General features: G+C 37.1%; 1 protein-coding gene across 3 annotated transcripts in view; it reads left to right on the plus strand.

The window, feature by feature from the left end:
* Positions 1 to 13,990, plus strand: part of LOC135936579 (uncharacterized) — a 117,872-nt gene that overhangs the window by 23,097 nt on the left and 80,785 nt on the right. For 2 of the 3 annotated variants that reach the window (XM_065479443.1, XM_065479461.1), the window contains exon 3: positions 7,071 to 7,124. The exons of the other annotated variant lie outside the window; for it this stretch is intronic. The gene's annotated coding sequence lies outside the window, so the exon portion shown is untranslated. The remainder of the gene's footprint in view (positions 1 to 7,070; positions 7,125 to 13,990) is intronic. 3 annotated transcript variants of the gene reach the window in all.

The following is a 13,990-nucleotide window of genomic DNA, read 5'->3' on the forward strand; positions in this document are numbered from 1 at the left end:
GATAATTTCTTCTGATCAGGGGGAGCACGCCCTTCTTTTGTGAGCTTGGTTAAAATTGTTGTTTAAGTTATCACAATAACTTTTAAACTATAACTTTATTCCTAACAAATTCAACTAAATTTGCCGCTAGAAATTCAACACTAATTTTTAATCTCCAAAAATTTCTATTAAGACAATGACTTTATTTTATTACTAATTATATTTATTTCTAGATATAATGTTTTATGACTGTTACCAAATTAGGTTTTTATTGTCTAAGCTATTTTACCTGTTCTAGAAACTATAGCTAAATGATTTGTATAGGAAACAAATTTCTTAAATATAAATAAATCAAAAACAAAAATAATTTTTATATTTCCTCTTTAAAAAAAGCTTAAAAATTCATAATTAAAATGACTAAACGTGTTTTTGACTGTTTCACTGCAACATTTTTCTTTAAACCAATAGATAATATCATTCAGGTTTTATACTCGCTCTAAATCAATCCCGTGTTGCATATTCGTTTTGCGCAAACCGTTCTCGCATGGAGCACAAATGCCACGTTCGCGCGTCAGTTCCAGTCTTGTGGTGCATTATATCACGATTTTTTTGTGACATTTCCGCTCTCCAGAGGCTTGATCGCGCGGCGTGCTCTTCAAGAAATGGCACTCGACGCGAACCAACTCAATAACCCACTTTTTTAATAGAAGCCATCGCATGCAAAAATGTCGCATGGCGTCGATATTTTGCAACATCATTGCTCTCGCTCCGCTCCGCGTGACATTTCCCCGGGAGCATAGCACAAAAGGGAAAAAACAAACAAGGCGCTGGATTTGTGCAACCGTGCTTTGCGGCGTGCAATTTTTATCAACCGCAAGTATCGACAACTTTCGCCGAACGCAAAAAGAAGATTATAGTAGAAAGTCACGCGGCGTATAATCTTCATTTTAAATATATAATAACAACAGCGGAACCTCCCAGGGCTTAAATATTCCATTCTAATTTCGAAATGTAATCTCGAATGTCGTCATACACACGCATGCAGCAATTAAAAAGTTCGGATTTATAGGGTGTGTGTCCGCGGCACGGCAGTCGAGTGCGAATTAACGACCGAATTGAGTTCTCTGCTCCACTTGATGCATGCAACTGCTTTTAAAACTTTACGGCGCGCGGGCATTAAAAGATTAAGCGACGTGCATAATTTCAGCTGAGACGACGGTTTATCCGCAAATTGTACGCTCCAATTTATGTTCCACACGAGAGAAGATTCGCGTTCCACTTTTTACGACCGATAGCAGCGCGTGCGTATTTATGCAATAAAACCTAATGAATCATACTTCACGAGCACAAATCGCCCGGCCGGCAGGACCGACGGCTTTCTGCACCGACTGCAACGGTACTTTATATGAGCAAACTTTTTAATAAAGTCGCGCTATAAAAAGATGAGCGCGTTATGGTTGCCAGGTATTACGAGGCAAGAAAGTTGGCAAGAGTGATTTTACGTCCTCTCCAATAATTTTAATTCGTTCTACGTATCTTCCTGCCAACAAATCCTTTACTAACACTTCGATTTTCTCACATCCGATTCCACTTCAAGATTGCAAAAATATTTTAAATTCGTGAGAGAAATATAAATATTCCTGGGTAAATAATTTATTAAAAATATCGAAGGCAAAGTTAATTCATAATTTATTTCATGGGGGCCAGGTTGCGATCTGTGATCGTTCATGCCGGTCAGAAGTCAATATGGCGTCGAAATAATGGAGGCTCTAATCAGGAGACAGTCCAGCGGCCAATCAGAAGCGTCAAAAAAGAGGCGTGCTGACCTAATAATTTCTTTTTCGCGTATTTTGTTACATTTCCATGAGCCTGATTTTCCATCTAATGGTCGATTCACAAATTACCGGCGTAATCAGCTGTTAGTAAAGAAATAACAATAACAACATTTATTGTGCTGAAGGTATTTTCTTTATAAACATTTCAAGCCAATTTCATTTTACGATTGGAATTTTCCCGCCGTATTATATCTGACGTCACATCTGCGCGTCGCGTGAATCCGGCTCCCGGTGATTTATTTAAATATTTTTATAAAAATTACTAACCTGAATTTGACAGGTATTTCGTGAAATATTTTTATGGCATTTAACAACCAATTTTGTAGAAATTTCCATCAGCATATTGGCACATTGATCAATCCCTTCTCGCAATAAATATCTTCCATTAAAAACTGACGTGAACAAAAACCGGCTTTAAAATTGATCCATGTCAAATTCAAATAATATTTTGGAGCTAAGAATCCTGAGATTCTTGTTTATATTGTTTTAAAGAGCTCAACAACAATAAATCCAAAATACCAACTAAACTGGAGAAAAATAAATTAAGTTGAGTTGATCAGCATCCAAGAAAGAACACATAAGACAGTCTTGAAAACGCGAGTCTTCGTTGGTCTTGATTTATTAATCGCAGTGGAGCCTCTCATTCCGCAAACTCGGATCAAGTTTTCTGGAGGAAAACTGATACTGCCCTGGGCCACGTGTCGGCCCTATTCACCCGATGACGGTTGCAGTAGAAGCGTAGCAGGAGCCGAAAAAGCCACGCGTTTGATCAGAATTCGTCGGCGGGCGGGCGTCGGGCGAAAGTTAATAAAATTTTACGCGCGCACAGGCAACTCCTCGAGGGACAGATTAAGAGCAGCCCCGGCGCCGAGTTTGCAACATAAACCACCGGCATCAGCATCACCACGCCGAGTTTTCGAGTTATTATTATTACTCACTCGTTCGCTCGCTCGCAACGTTGGCCGGAAAAATCGTTTAGCAGAAGGCAAACTTGGCGCCGAAGCCGCAAAACATATTTTCGCGGACGCGCACGTAACAACCAGAGGCATGCAGCTCGCTGCGAGCGCGAATTTAACGAGATTTGCGATTGTCTGAATAATTGAGAACAACTTAGTTCCGAGAGTTGGTGGTTTCGGGCGATTGCGGTTCTTGCGCGCACCGCCGCCACCAGCGCGTGTATATATAGTATATAAAAAAGAACCTGCAAGCCGGGAAAAGTTTGCGATGGATTCGAGGTGAGCAGAGACTTGTTTGCGATTTGCTCTGCGCTAAGTGCTGCGTGATGCAAATCTGTCAAGTCACGCCAACTAATCCTCCACGACTTTTTAAACGGAGAAAATTATTTTGGCGTTTCAAATTCTGTTTTACTCAAGGCGTAAAAATTCAATGTACAAACAACACTTTAAATACTATAGACTCAAGTAAATTAGGGCTTAAATAAATCAATTCAAGATCAAGAAGTAAGAAAGGCAAAATGAAAATTATTTCTGATAAAAAAATAGTTGTAAATTATAATTCTCAAACGTTCAATAGGTTTATTTTATCAAGAAAAGTCATTATACATGTAAAATTGTTTCAATAAATTGAACAAATCCCATGATTTACGATTAGTTTAGCATAATATTTTGTATTGTTCACGAACATCTCGCTAACAATACGTTTGCTGTAATTTCATCATCTTCTATGGATGCGAGAGAATCAGTATGTAATTATGATTCTTCGTTACAAAAAATACTCTTAAATTACAAAATTAGGAGCTTGAAGTGTTTTAAATTTTGATGAGGCAAAGGCGAGAATTGGAAATAAAAAAAACTTACATTTCTTGGCTTTTTAATAATCAGTAATTAATTTATAAAATGCAATTAATGGAAAATAAGTAATTTTAATAATAAAATAGTTTATTTAAATTTTTAAAATAATAAACATTAAATAATAACAATAATTAAACATATAATTTTTTATATTTCTTTTTTTTAACTTTATATTTTATTTTGTTTGATTATTTAATTTTAATTTTTTAATAAATATTTTTGCATTCTGGAAGATAGCTGAATATTTATTGATCATAAATCCTTTCCCTACTACCATCTCAACTTCATCTTTGATTCTTTTGATAATATTAATGAATTGTGTCCTATTGCATTACTTAAAATGGAGGAAAGCATAGACAGCATTATATGTCTCCGCCAAACAACCTGTGATACGTATTTCGTTTAATTCGCACTCCCGAGACTGATTTATTATCATAAATTTATGATAAATTTATATATATTCTATTTGCAAATATTCCACATAGCCTCTTCTTATTTGATAATTTTGAAAAAAGTAAGATATCGATGCCCTAAACCTAAATCTTATTTATCATTTTATACAGAAACCTCTAAACTTCTATCATTTCCTTGACTTGCATAAGAATAATTTCAACCTATCTCATGCCACCAACGCAAAAACGAGGAGAGAACGAAGACAACTTTAGTATATTAATCTCGTTAAGTTGTACCCTATTATAGTTCAGTAAGCATTCATCATAATCTTTTCACTTCCCATTTTCTAGCAGTGAAAAAATATTAAAAAAAACTTTCATTTGGTGTTGAACAAACTGCATTTTTGCACCCCTTGTTTAAACTTGAATTATATATTTAAAACGACAACATATCTGACTTTGAAACTAAATCTTGACGACTTTTAACATAGTTGAAATTTTGGCTGGCTGCAAAGCAGCATGAGAGATTTTCAAGTGCATATTTCGCCTGCAAAGTGGATGAGTTGGCCGTGAAAAGTGGCAAAATTATTATTCATTATTTGAGAGCAGCGCAGGCTTGGGTGCCTCGCCTTGAGATTATATTATAAAATTTGAGTGCATCTCATATTCCGCGACGCAGCGTTAGTGAGAAAATTGGCCAATATTTAGATAAGAGCAAGCGCGCAGCATTAAATTTTACAACACGCCACTTCCATTCACTCTAGTCTCGCGTCAGCGCGGAGCCTTGATGATAAAATGCGATGATAATATTATTATTTTTTTCTCCGCGCGCTCTCACCCACGCTCTAATATCAGAGCGAAGCAGTTTCCCAACTTTCAGTCAGTCGGAGGCAGATGCTGCGCGACAGACACAGCTCATTCGATCGATTAAATTTGAAACGAGCTGCATATGCACACGTAACAATAATTGCCCACGTTCGTAATCACGAATTAGTAGTTCAAGGTGGAATAACGAGAAAGTGTGGCAAGCTGAACAATGGGATGAGCGGGGGGAAAACGGCGCTCGAACTACAATTAATCCGCCAACTCAAGACAATTCTGTGGGAGAATCTCTCGTCTCGTCTCGTCTTGCTGGCAGAAGCGAGAGTTGCATAATGGAAATAGAGGAGGCTTTGTTTTTGGCTATAATTATTGCAGGCTGTTTGCACCATTGTAAGCTTTGCCAGGATTATCTTCGTGTAATCAGCGAGAGGAACAACACTGAAATTTAACCATCACCAATGGATTGGAAATTTGAGACGATCGCCAATTTTTTGCATCATCTCTCATTCATTAAAACGCGGAAATAAGCATTAATCACGACTGGAATGGTCCGAAATCTTCCCTCAGTGATGAGCACAATTTATATTTTCATTGTTTCTTCTATAGAATAGAAACAGTTTGAAAAGAATAATATATTTCGGTTTAATATAATTTTAATCTAAATTTTTTCTAACGCTCCATTTCATTTCTTTTCCCTGAGACGAATTAAGAAACTCTCTTTCAAAGCGCAAAAATAAAATTAAACTCTGGTTTTCGCTCTGTTATCTGTCTTTAAGGAATGTTAAAAACACAATAAATCTGTAATAGTTCTAAAAATGATCATTTTTATGCCAAAATTTAGATTTTAGGCCAAAAAATGCCTGAAAACCCAATTTTAAAATTATTTCACTCCCCACAAAATCTTTATAACATCCTTAATTTATAAAATTAAAATGAATTTTGTTAAAAAAATATATTTTGAAAATAAAACACCCCTGCCTAAAAATTGAGATGTTTTCTACCTTGCAACAAGTTGGAGCAGTTACAAAATCCACTCTTCCCTACACTGCAGCAAACTTTATTGCAATCTAATTCACGAGGCTGCTCATTCTTTTTAATTAGTTTTTTACTCATCCTCCTCATTCTCCTCGGGAGCAGCGAATAAAGAAAGTACAGCACCTAATAAGATGCATTTAATCCGGGCTGAAGATAGCAGACTGGAGAGCTATGGAGCAGTGCGGCTTGTTTTAATTAAATTCTGCACCGTTTTAATAAGGGAACACACACACACACACAGCCAAGAAGTAAAGTCGTGGTGGCGGCAAATTTCTTCTTCTGCTCGAATGAATGACGATGCGTTTAATCCGCGTGTTAAGTAGATTTAATTATGCCGCACGTCACGGCTGCAACGAACGCCTGTAATTAATGGAGTTGCGCGTACATCTTTTCTATATTTAATAAATATTTGCTCAGACAGTGAAGCTTGTCAATCTATTGTTAGAAGATTTTACCAAGCAGTGTTGCTGGTACTGTGTTTAAGTTTGTGTTTACATTATATTAGATTCCCACTGAACTACTCACCTAATTTGAAATTAAACTTATCGGACACATCTAGTCATCAGTTTATATTTCATTTTATGCTGATTATTAATTATTTAATTTCAAGTGTTTATAAAATTCCCGAATATACAAAAAATAATTACTATGTTTAATTTTGTAAATTACATATTTTTATTTTAAGTTTTATAATAAAATTGTGATATTTATTAAAAAAAACATTCAACTTGAATAAATAATTAGATTTATTGTTTAATAAGATCCTTAGTTTTCTCCATATTATCTATGTGTATATAATCTTCAGGTTACTTAAAAACGCGAATCTCCATGTCATGGTTGTTTTATCCAGTTTTAACAAAAACCTTGTACTTGTTTTAAGAGCGCTTGAAAATTTCATGATTAAAATTTGTGTTTTCCAAACATTTAAATCATTTTTATCTGTACAAATTCTTCATCGATCCACACCAAAACGAAAAGAAAAAATTGCGCTAGAATCGATTTTACTCCTCGAGTTTTACTGTATTTGATGACAAAGGAAATGTCTCTCCTGCTCCACTTCTCAATAAAGTGCGTCGTCTGGCTCTTTTGAGAAAAAAAGTTGCTCGTTGCGCGATCCATTTCAAAGCCCTCCGCACAACACACTTGGCAATGGAGTGTAGCAAGAACTAACCGGGCCTGTCCACGTCTTTTTCCAGATTCAGCCAGCAGAGTATAATCCGTCCGTGCTCTCGTCCCCCGTCTCTGGCAAGGTAAGCACTTTTTTCTATTTGCCCTGCGTATATGAAATGACATTAAAGATTCAGCGAATTCCGGCCGTAAACCTGCCGGCGGGAGATTTAATTCCCAGGTCCTAAAAGGGAAGTGTGCGTTTCCGTCCGTTCCGTCGCGCGCAGTGAGGGAAATTTTTAAATGTCACTCGAGCGCCGCACTTATCTTTGCGCGCGCGTCTATCGGCCGCTTTATACCGGCCGCCGCACTCTCCAGGGAGCCATTTTCCAATCCGAAGGTAGCGATCAAATGACGAGTCTCTCTCTTTTTACGGCGTCCCGATGTACACTGTCTTCTTCTCTTTCATGCTCAGCTGCCTGCGTCCGTCCGTGCGTCCATTTGAAACTGCCGTTCCGTCTTAAAAGCCAAATTAACTCCAAGTATACGCTCTTTTTCCTTTTCCCCTAGTCTCTTTCTCAGCGCTGCTGCCGGACCGTCTTTTATTTTATATATAGGTTGCGTCGGCTGCAATGACACCAGTCTTTTTACAGCCGAGTCTTTCTCTCGCTGCTGTACGATTGATGATGATGCAATTCAGGCACGTGACCAATCGGACAAATGAAACGCCACAGGATAATTAGCAATGGAAACCGATTTGTGGTTTTATTTTGTTGTGGTAACATCTCCCTCTGGCTTTAGAAAAAATAATTCATTAAATGTGATGAAATGAAATCGATCGGGAATATTAAAGGAGTAACAAAACTCGTGCTTTATCAAATTATTTGCAGTATTACAACCAGCAACAATATATTTAATTGAAAATTCATGTGAAGCTAGTCCTAAAGTCAGAATGCCGTTGGAATTTTGTGACATCATCACTGCTCAGAGTGGCTGAAGAAAAATTACGGATCAATTTCCTCAGCGATTGTTGCATAGACGAGTGCTTGTTGAATTTACCTTTGTTTTCAATGCTTTTAAACCAAGCAATTGTCATAAAAAGTAATCAGCGCAACAAGAAGAGCGTGACCAGAAAATCTGATGACGTCATGATGTACTGTTTCTATACCTTATTTATCCAGTGTTTGATGGCTAACACGCCAGTCAATTCCAAAATTCGTTTTTTTAACCAGCTTTCTATTTAGTTTAAACACATAAGTTTCCTTCCCCGATCCAGGAAGAATTTCTTAAATTGTTAAGTGTGGTCAGCGAGTAGCTGTCGAAAATAGATCTTCTTTAACTCCACATAACTCGCTAACCACTGAAAACAGGAAATTAAACTTGGAGGGTGGTGAACAATTGTATATTGAACTATCATCTGGTTGCAAATTAACATTTAAAGTTAAATGGTGCGTTTCCAGCTAAAAATCAGTCTATATGAAAGGGAAAGGAATCTTCTGATCTCTCACTTGGAGATTTCATGCAAAAGTTAGTGCTCTCTATATCTAAAAGCAGATTAGTTTAGACGAAATTAGAATTCGCAGCTCCAATTAAATTAGCAGCAAAGATATAAATTACATAAAGCTTTTCCTGTGTAATATATGCACCAATTACGTGCAAGTAAAACACGCTGTTTTGCTTTCCATCTCTTATATTTTAGCTCTTAGATACAAGACAGCAAATTCTGCGAGAATTCTTTACGTACGCATGTTCTGCAGGGCAAATAGAATACAAAAGCCGTCGACTTTTTGTTGTATTTGTGCAAACATTTGCTCGACCTGTTCTCCGTGCTTCTGGGCTCGAAATTAATTACTCACATCCTTCGCAACCGCCGCCGGGAGCTGGAAACAGAAAGAAAACGTGCGAGCTATACTAGCTCTCTACACACTTTCCTAAATGAACTGTTTTCGCGTATCGTCTCCAGGCAGGCCACGGGCGAATGATTTAGTTTGCAAACAAGGAAAATTAGAGTGTTTTTTGCATGAGACACCGATTAATTCATTTTCCGGGAAAGTGAAATAGAATCTCAGCTTCTCTCGTGCCAGTCTTGTGCAAAGATCAAAGGAAGCTGCTCTTCTCACACATCAGATTCTGTTCTCCTTTAGATGACTGAAACCGGGTATTAATTTACTTAGCAGCTCTCGCGTTCATTTGTTGGTGGTGGTGGTGGGTGCTGAGGCTGAGCACATATACGCTTGCTTATTTTGAATTCCGATTGTTGACGCAAGAAATCGGATATCTTAGCAAATAAGATCTATTTCAGTCCCAAGTCAATGACTTTGAGTTGGTTATATTCGTGCTGATTGCCAATTAAACAGAATATCCTTGAAGCACCACGAAATGTGACTCAAAATCCATAAGTAAAGTAACTATAATGTTACTAACTATAATTAAAATTTAAGGAAATAAATCACGTAAAGAAATGCTCTTCTTTCTTGGTTTTCTGTATTTATATTGTCCAAACAATCTCGAGATTTCTTAGAGATCTAATGCATTTTTGCCGCTCTTTAAAAAAAAAATAATTTCAGAATTACTAAACCAGCTCAAAAATCACAACGATAAGCTCGATCAACCCGCCAATTAGGAAAAATACTTAAGTCTTCGAAGCTGCCAATATAGATGGCATTGCATGGCACCAACAAGATACATTTGCAATGTTCGGATTGCTTTACAATTTCAGATCCCATATCATTCTAAAATTAATTCTTGGGCACAAAAAGATTTTATTTAGCGCACTGAAGAGCCAAAATCAGTCCAGTCAGTCAGTGTTGAAACGACAGAAAAGATTGTCTTGGACCTTTTTTTCTTGGTTTACACAAATATTAAGGCGTTTAAAATGAAGGCTATTGTACAAATTGACATCAAAACTTCGTTTCAGGAATTAAAACTGTTTAATTTGGAGAAAATGTTAAGGGAAACGAAGAAACTGTTATAAACGCCTTTGGGGCACTCTCAAAGGATCAGTTAATAGAAGTTCCTAGCAGCCTCCATCTTGAATATCAAACATGCGCAAACTCAACTTATACTTTGATATTACTTGATCAAGAAATCTTACACATGTTTAATCAGAACTTGTGTCTTTTTCTCAAGAGTAATGGTTAAGAGGAAAGTTGATTTGGACTTTCAAGATTAAAATCAAACCCTAAAACTTTTTGCACCCCATAAAAGGAGCATCAGCACTCACGAAACACGTCTGATTGAAAGTCCATCGGAAATGCCAGGGGTCGGTCGAGTTGAGTCTCTTGAAAATCGAAAGGCGGTGTTTGCGAATTTGTTTAGTCGGCGCTTACCTTTTTAAGAGCATGGTCAATATTTGACCGGCCATTTTTGTTCGTTCGCTGCGTCAGGCAATCGGGCGGGCAAACTTTTCTGATCAACAAGCAGCTGAAAGTTGACTGCTCTTGATTTTAATTTGTGAAAGTTGCGCGGGGATACGCCTCATTAAAAGAGAGCAGGTACTCGGTGAAAAAGAGAGACGACGTCCGCCAGCCGCCACCGAGAGCTGTTTGGCGAGCGAATGAGCGAGAGAGGAAAAGGGTCGCATTTTTTCGCCCCGCCGACGCACAATTTATGTGACAGCGGACATTTTTGCTTCGGCTAACACGACGAGCAGTAGACACCAACAGGCTTTCTTTCTCTCTCTCCGAGCGTGAAATGTAACAGAAACGCGTGTGTGTGCTATATAAGCGAATTTGGTGTGTGGCCTGCTGTGTTATCCTCCCTCAGTTGTCGCCGACGAGACTTTTGTTTCGCTCGAGAAGCGGCTCATTTGAGGCAGCGGCGGAAGCGGAAAATCAGCGGCCGGAATGGCATTATCCCCTTGATTCTCGCCTTCGCCACAGGTTGCCACCCCGCAGCCGCAGACGACCACTTTTTGGCAGACGCTCAGAAAATTGAACAAGAGAAGATAATCGCTTTTCGGCGGTGAAATGGATATGCAGACCAGTTTAAATAAAAAAGAACAGCTAATTTGCCAGTCCTTCTCCTCCATTATACAGGACAAAAACACCAATTCGGAGAATCCCTTACAACTGTTAGCTGAATAAGTTAATTTGGGTGATTTCAGAGCAAAATTATGCGAGTTGTGAATTTTTTCTTAAAATCTTTTCAAAGTTTGGGTGGTCCTCAAGATGCCTTCTGAAAGTTTTGATTTATTCCGCTTAGAGTATAATTTTCCTTGAAAGCCACACATTTTATAACACATCTCAATGAGAGGGGTTGAAATCAGCCAGTAAATCATGATCAATAAGACATGCAATATTCCGGAAATATTGGGAAAAATTCGAGTTTTGATAGTTTCTGGTTCCAATATTTGGATTATATGTACTTTTTCAATTAAAACGATATCATTTAGGTTAATTTCTTTGTGAAAGACTGAAAATTCATTTGAAATCCTACAAAAATACTCTAAAATAAACGTTAAAAATTATCAGCATTGTAATTAAAAAAAATCCCCAAAAAATGGCTTCAAAGTTTGCAGGCTACTCAAGAATCAAAAGCCGTGGGCATTTTCTCCCTATTGAAAATCACAAAATACTTTATTAAAAGGAAAATTTACCTAAAAATTCACACTCACCGTTGGATAGATTATAACAAGATGAATCAAAATCAAGAGGTAAAATTTGGACAATCGATTTTTTAGATATAGAGCGAAATCTGAATTTCCTTTTATGCATAAATTAGTGCTAAATTTAGTGAACAATAGTTTATTATAAAACAATTCAATGGACCACGTTCTACAGCCAATAATGCATTTTTATTTAAACATATAATAGTTCCTAAAATTTCAAAACAGAAAATTCTTTTATTTTTCCTGAATAAATTTGTTAAGCAGACAAAATTTAATTAGAATGGAAATTTGGGCTGTTTAGTGATTTAATTTGGACCGAAATTATCCGCAACAATCGCGAAGCGGTCGTCCTCATTTGCATAATGGCAGATAAAATGCAAATATCTACAAAAAAGCCCGTGCACCTGTAAACAAAGTGGGTCTCGTAAAACTCAAATTTTATTGTTCCGCGCGTGTTGATATAATCGGCGGCGGCCGAATTGACCGCGTGGCCTGGCCTAGCGTGCTCTACCCCAATATTGCTGCCAGGCCGTTCGTGTCTTTTATTTTTGGCCCCGCGACTCTTGATATATTCATTTTGCATTTCTAGGCCAGCTAGCTTGTAAAATAAAAATAAATCAATGCTCATCAAAAAGTAATGGGCCACTTCTCCCACGAGGGTTTCGTGCGTTTCATTCTGGCGAGTGTCATCAGAAGAAAAATCCTTCGGGGAGTAAAAGACCAGCCCCTTCCTCGCCAAGGACGCAACGTTGCCTCGCGGCAGAGTTTAGCCAGTTGCATAAATATATAGTTACCACGTTTTTGCTTCTCACGTTTTTTCCAGAGACATTCAATCAATAAATCTCAAAAGCCAACAAAGCAATAATCCTTGATTGGGTCTCTTGAAATAAATATATGTTTTGAAATAAGTCAAAACAAATTATCACAAGTTGTAATTTTTTAAACTAATTTTTAAAGTTGCCATTGATTTACTTAACACCAAAGATCCTGTTTTGTGAATTATCCTGTCAAAAGAAACATAACCTTCATAATTTACACACTTATTTGGGCAAACCCTAACAAAGGAATTGAAATAAAAGTCAAATAAAAGCGAAATGTGCAAAGGAAATGAAATAATTTACCGAAAGTAAAAGTCATAAACATCGAAAACATGAATGATTGTTGAGAGCAAGTTATTAAAAGTTTAGAGCATTTTTCAATTTAATTATTGATTTAAATAATACAATAAATCGGCGTACAGGGGATTATTTTGCAAAAAGAAAAAATAAACATTTTGGTTTTAATCAAAATACTCAATGACTTAAGAAAAAGCAAAAATTTGCAAGGAAGTCCGTTTGAAAATTTCCCAAAAATCACATTATGTACATTTAAAATTATTTCATCCTCTCGACTGCAAAATTGGTGCTTATCTGTATATGGCAACTTGCTAGAAATTCCCAAATGCATTAATTTTCAAATTTAACACTAACAATTGTGTTGACTGCTGTGTTGTAATTTATATTATACAATGGAGCGTATTTCCAAGAATTTCTTGTACAATTTTGTATGAAAAATATCAGATCTCAATTTAAAATACAAACTCAAGGTTTAATTAAAAAAGCGACAAATATTTAAAAACGTGTTGTAAAAATAGTAGTTGTTATATATATTTTTTAAATGCCTTTATATACCAAATTAAAATTCCTTGTCATGACTCTTCGGTTTGTTAAACAATAAAAATATGGCAGCAAAATATTTCATGCATCTCGAAACCAAAAACTTGCCGGGAATTTTCATTAGCAGCTCTCACAGAAAATAAATATTTTTCAGCTTTGAAATGGGAAGCATTGTGTACATGGCCAGAAAAGCGGAAAATTCAATTGAATATCACTATCAAAAAGTTGAACTAAGCAATGCAATCACGAATTCCGGCCTGATGGAATTATGCGCGCGCGGGGCGAAATCGAATCACACGCACTCGCCGTTCACGCTTTTGATATTCCGGCCTTTGATCTTACGCGCCGTCGAAAATTCGAAAATGCAGAACTCGTGGTCGGGGTTATCATTATGAAATATAAATCTAGCTCGGCCGACATTGTCGGGGCCGAGATTTAGGGGCGTCGGAAAGCTGCCCGTCAGGGGGCTGGAATTAGATTAGCGTCTTTCCTTTTGATAGCAGCTGCTCCAGCCGAGCCAGCGAACGAACGAACGAATAACGTGATTTTACCTGCTGCTCCTGCACCAGAGCAGCTCTGCCTTAATGCAATATCAATTTGGGCCCTGGGATTTTGCTGTCTGAGTAGATCCAAACAGAAATTTACGAATTGTAAAATTAAATTGAATTTCGTGCAGCAATTTCCGCATTCAAACTAACTATATAATGTAGAATTTTTTCGTGTGTCAAAATGAAGCAGAAGTATA

The sequence above is a fragment of the Cloeon dipterum genome, chromosome 1 (genome assembly GCF_949628265.1).
Source record: "Cloeon dipterum chromosome 1, ieCloDipt1.1, whole genome shotgun sequence".
Classification (NCBI taxonomy): domain Eukaryota; kingdom Metazoa; phylum Arthropoda; class Insecta; order Ephemeroptera; family Baetidae; genus Cloeon; species Cloeon dipterum.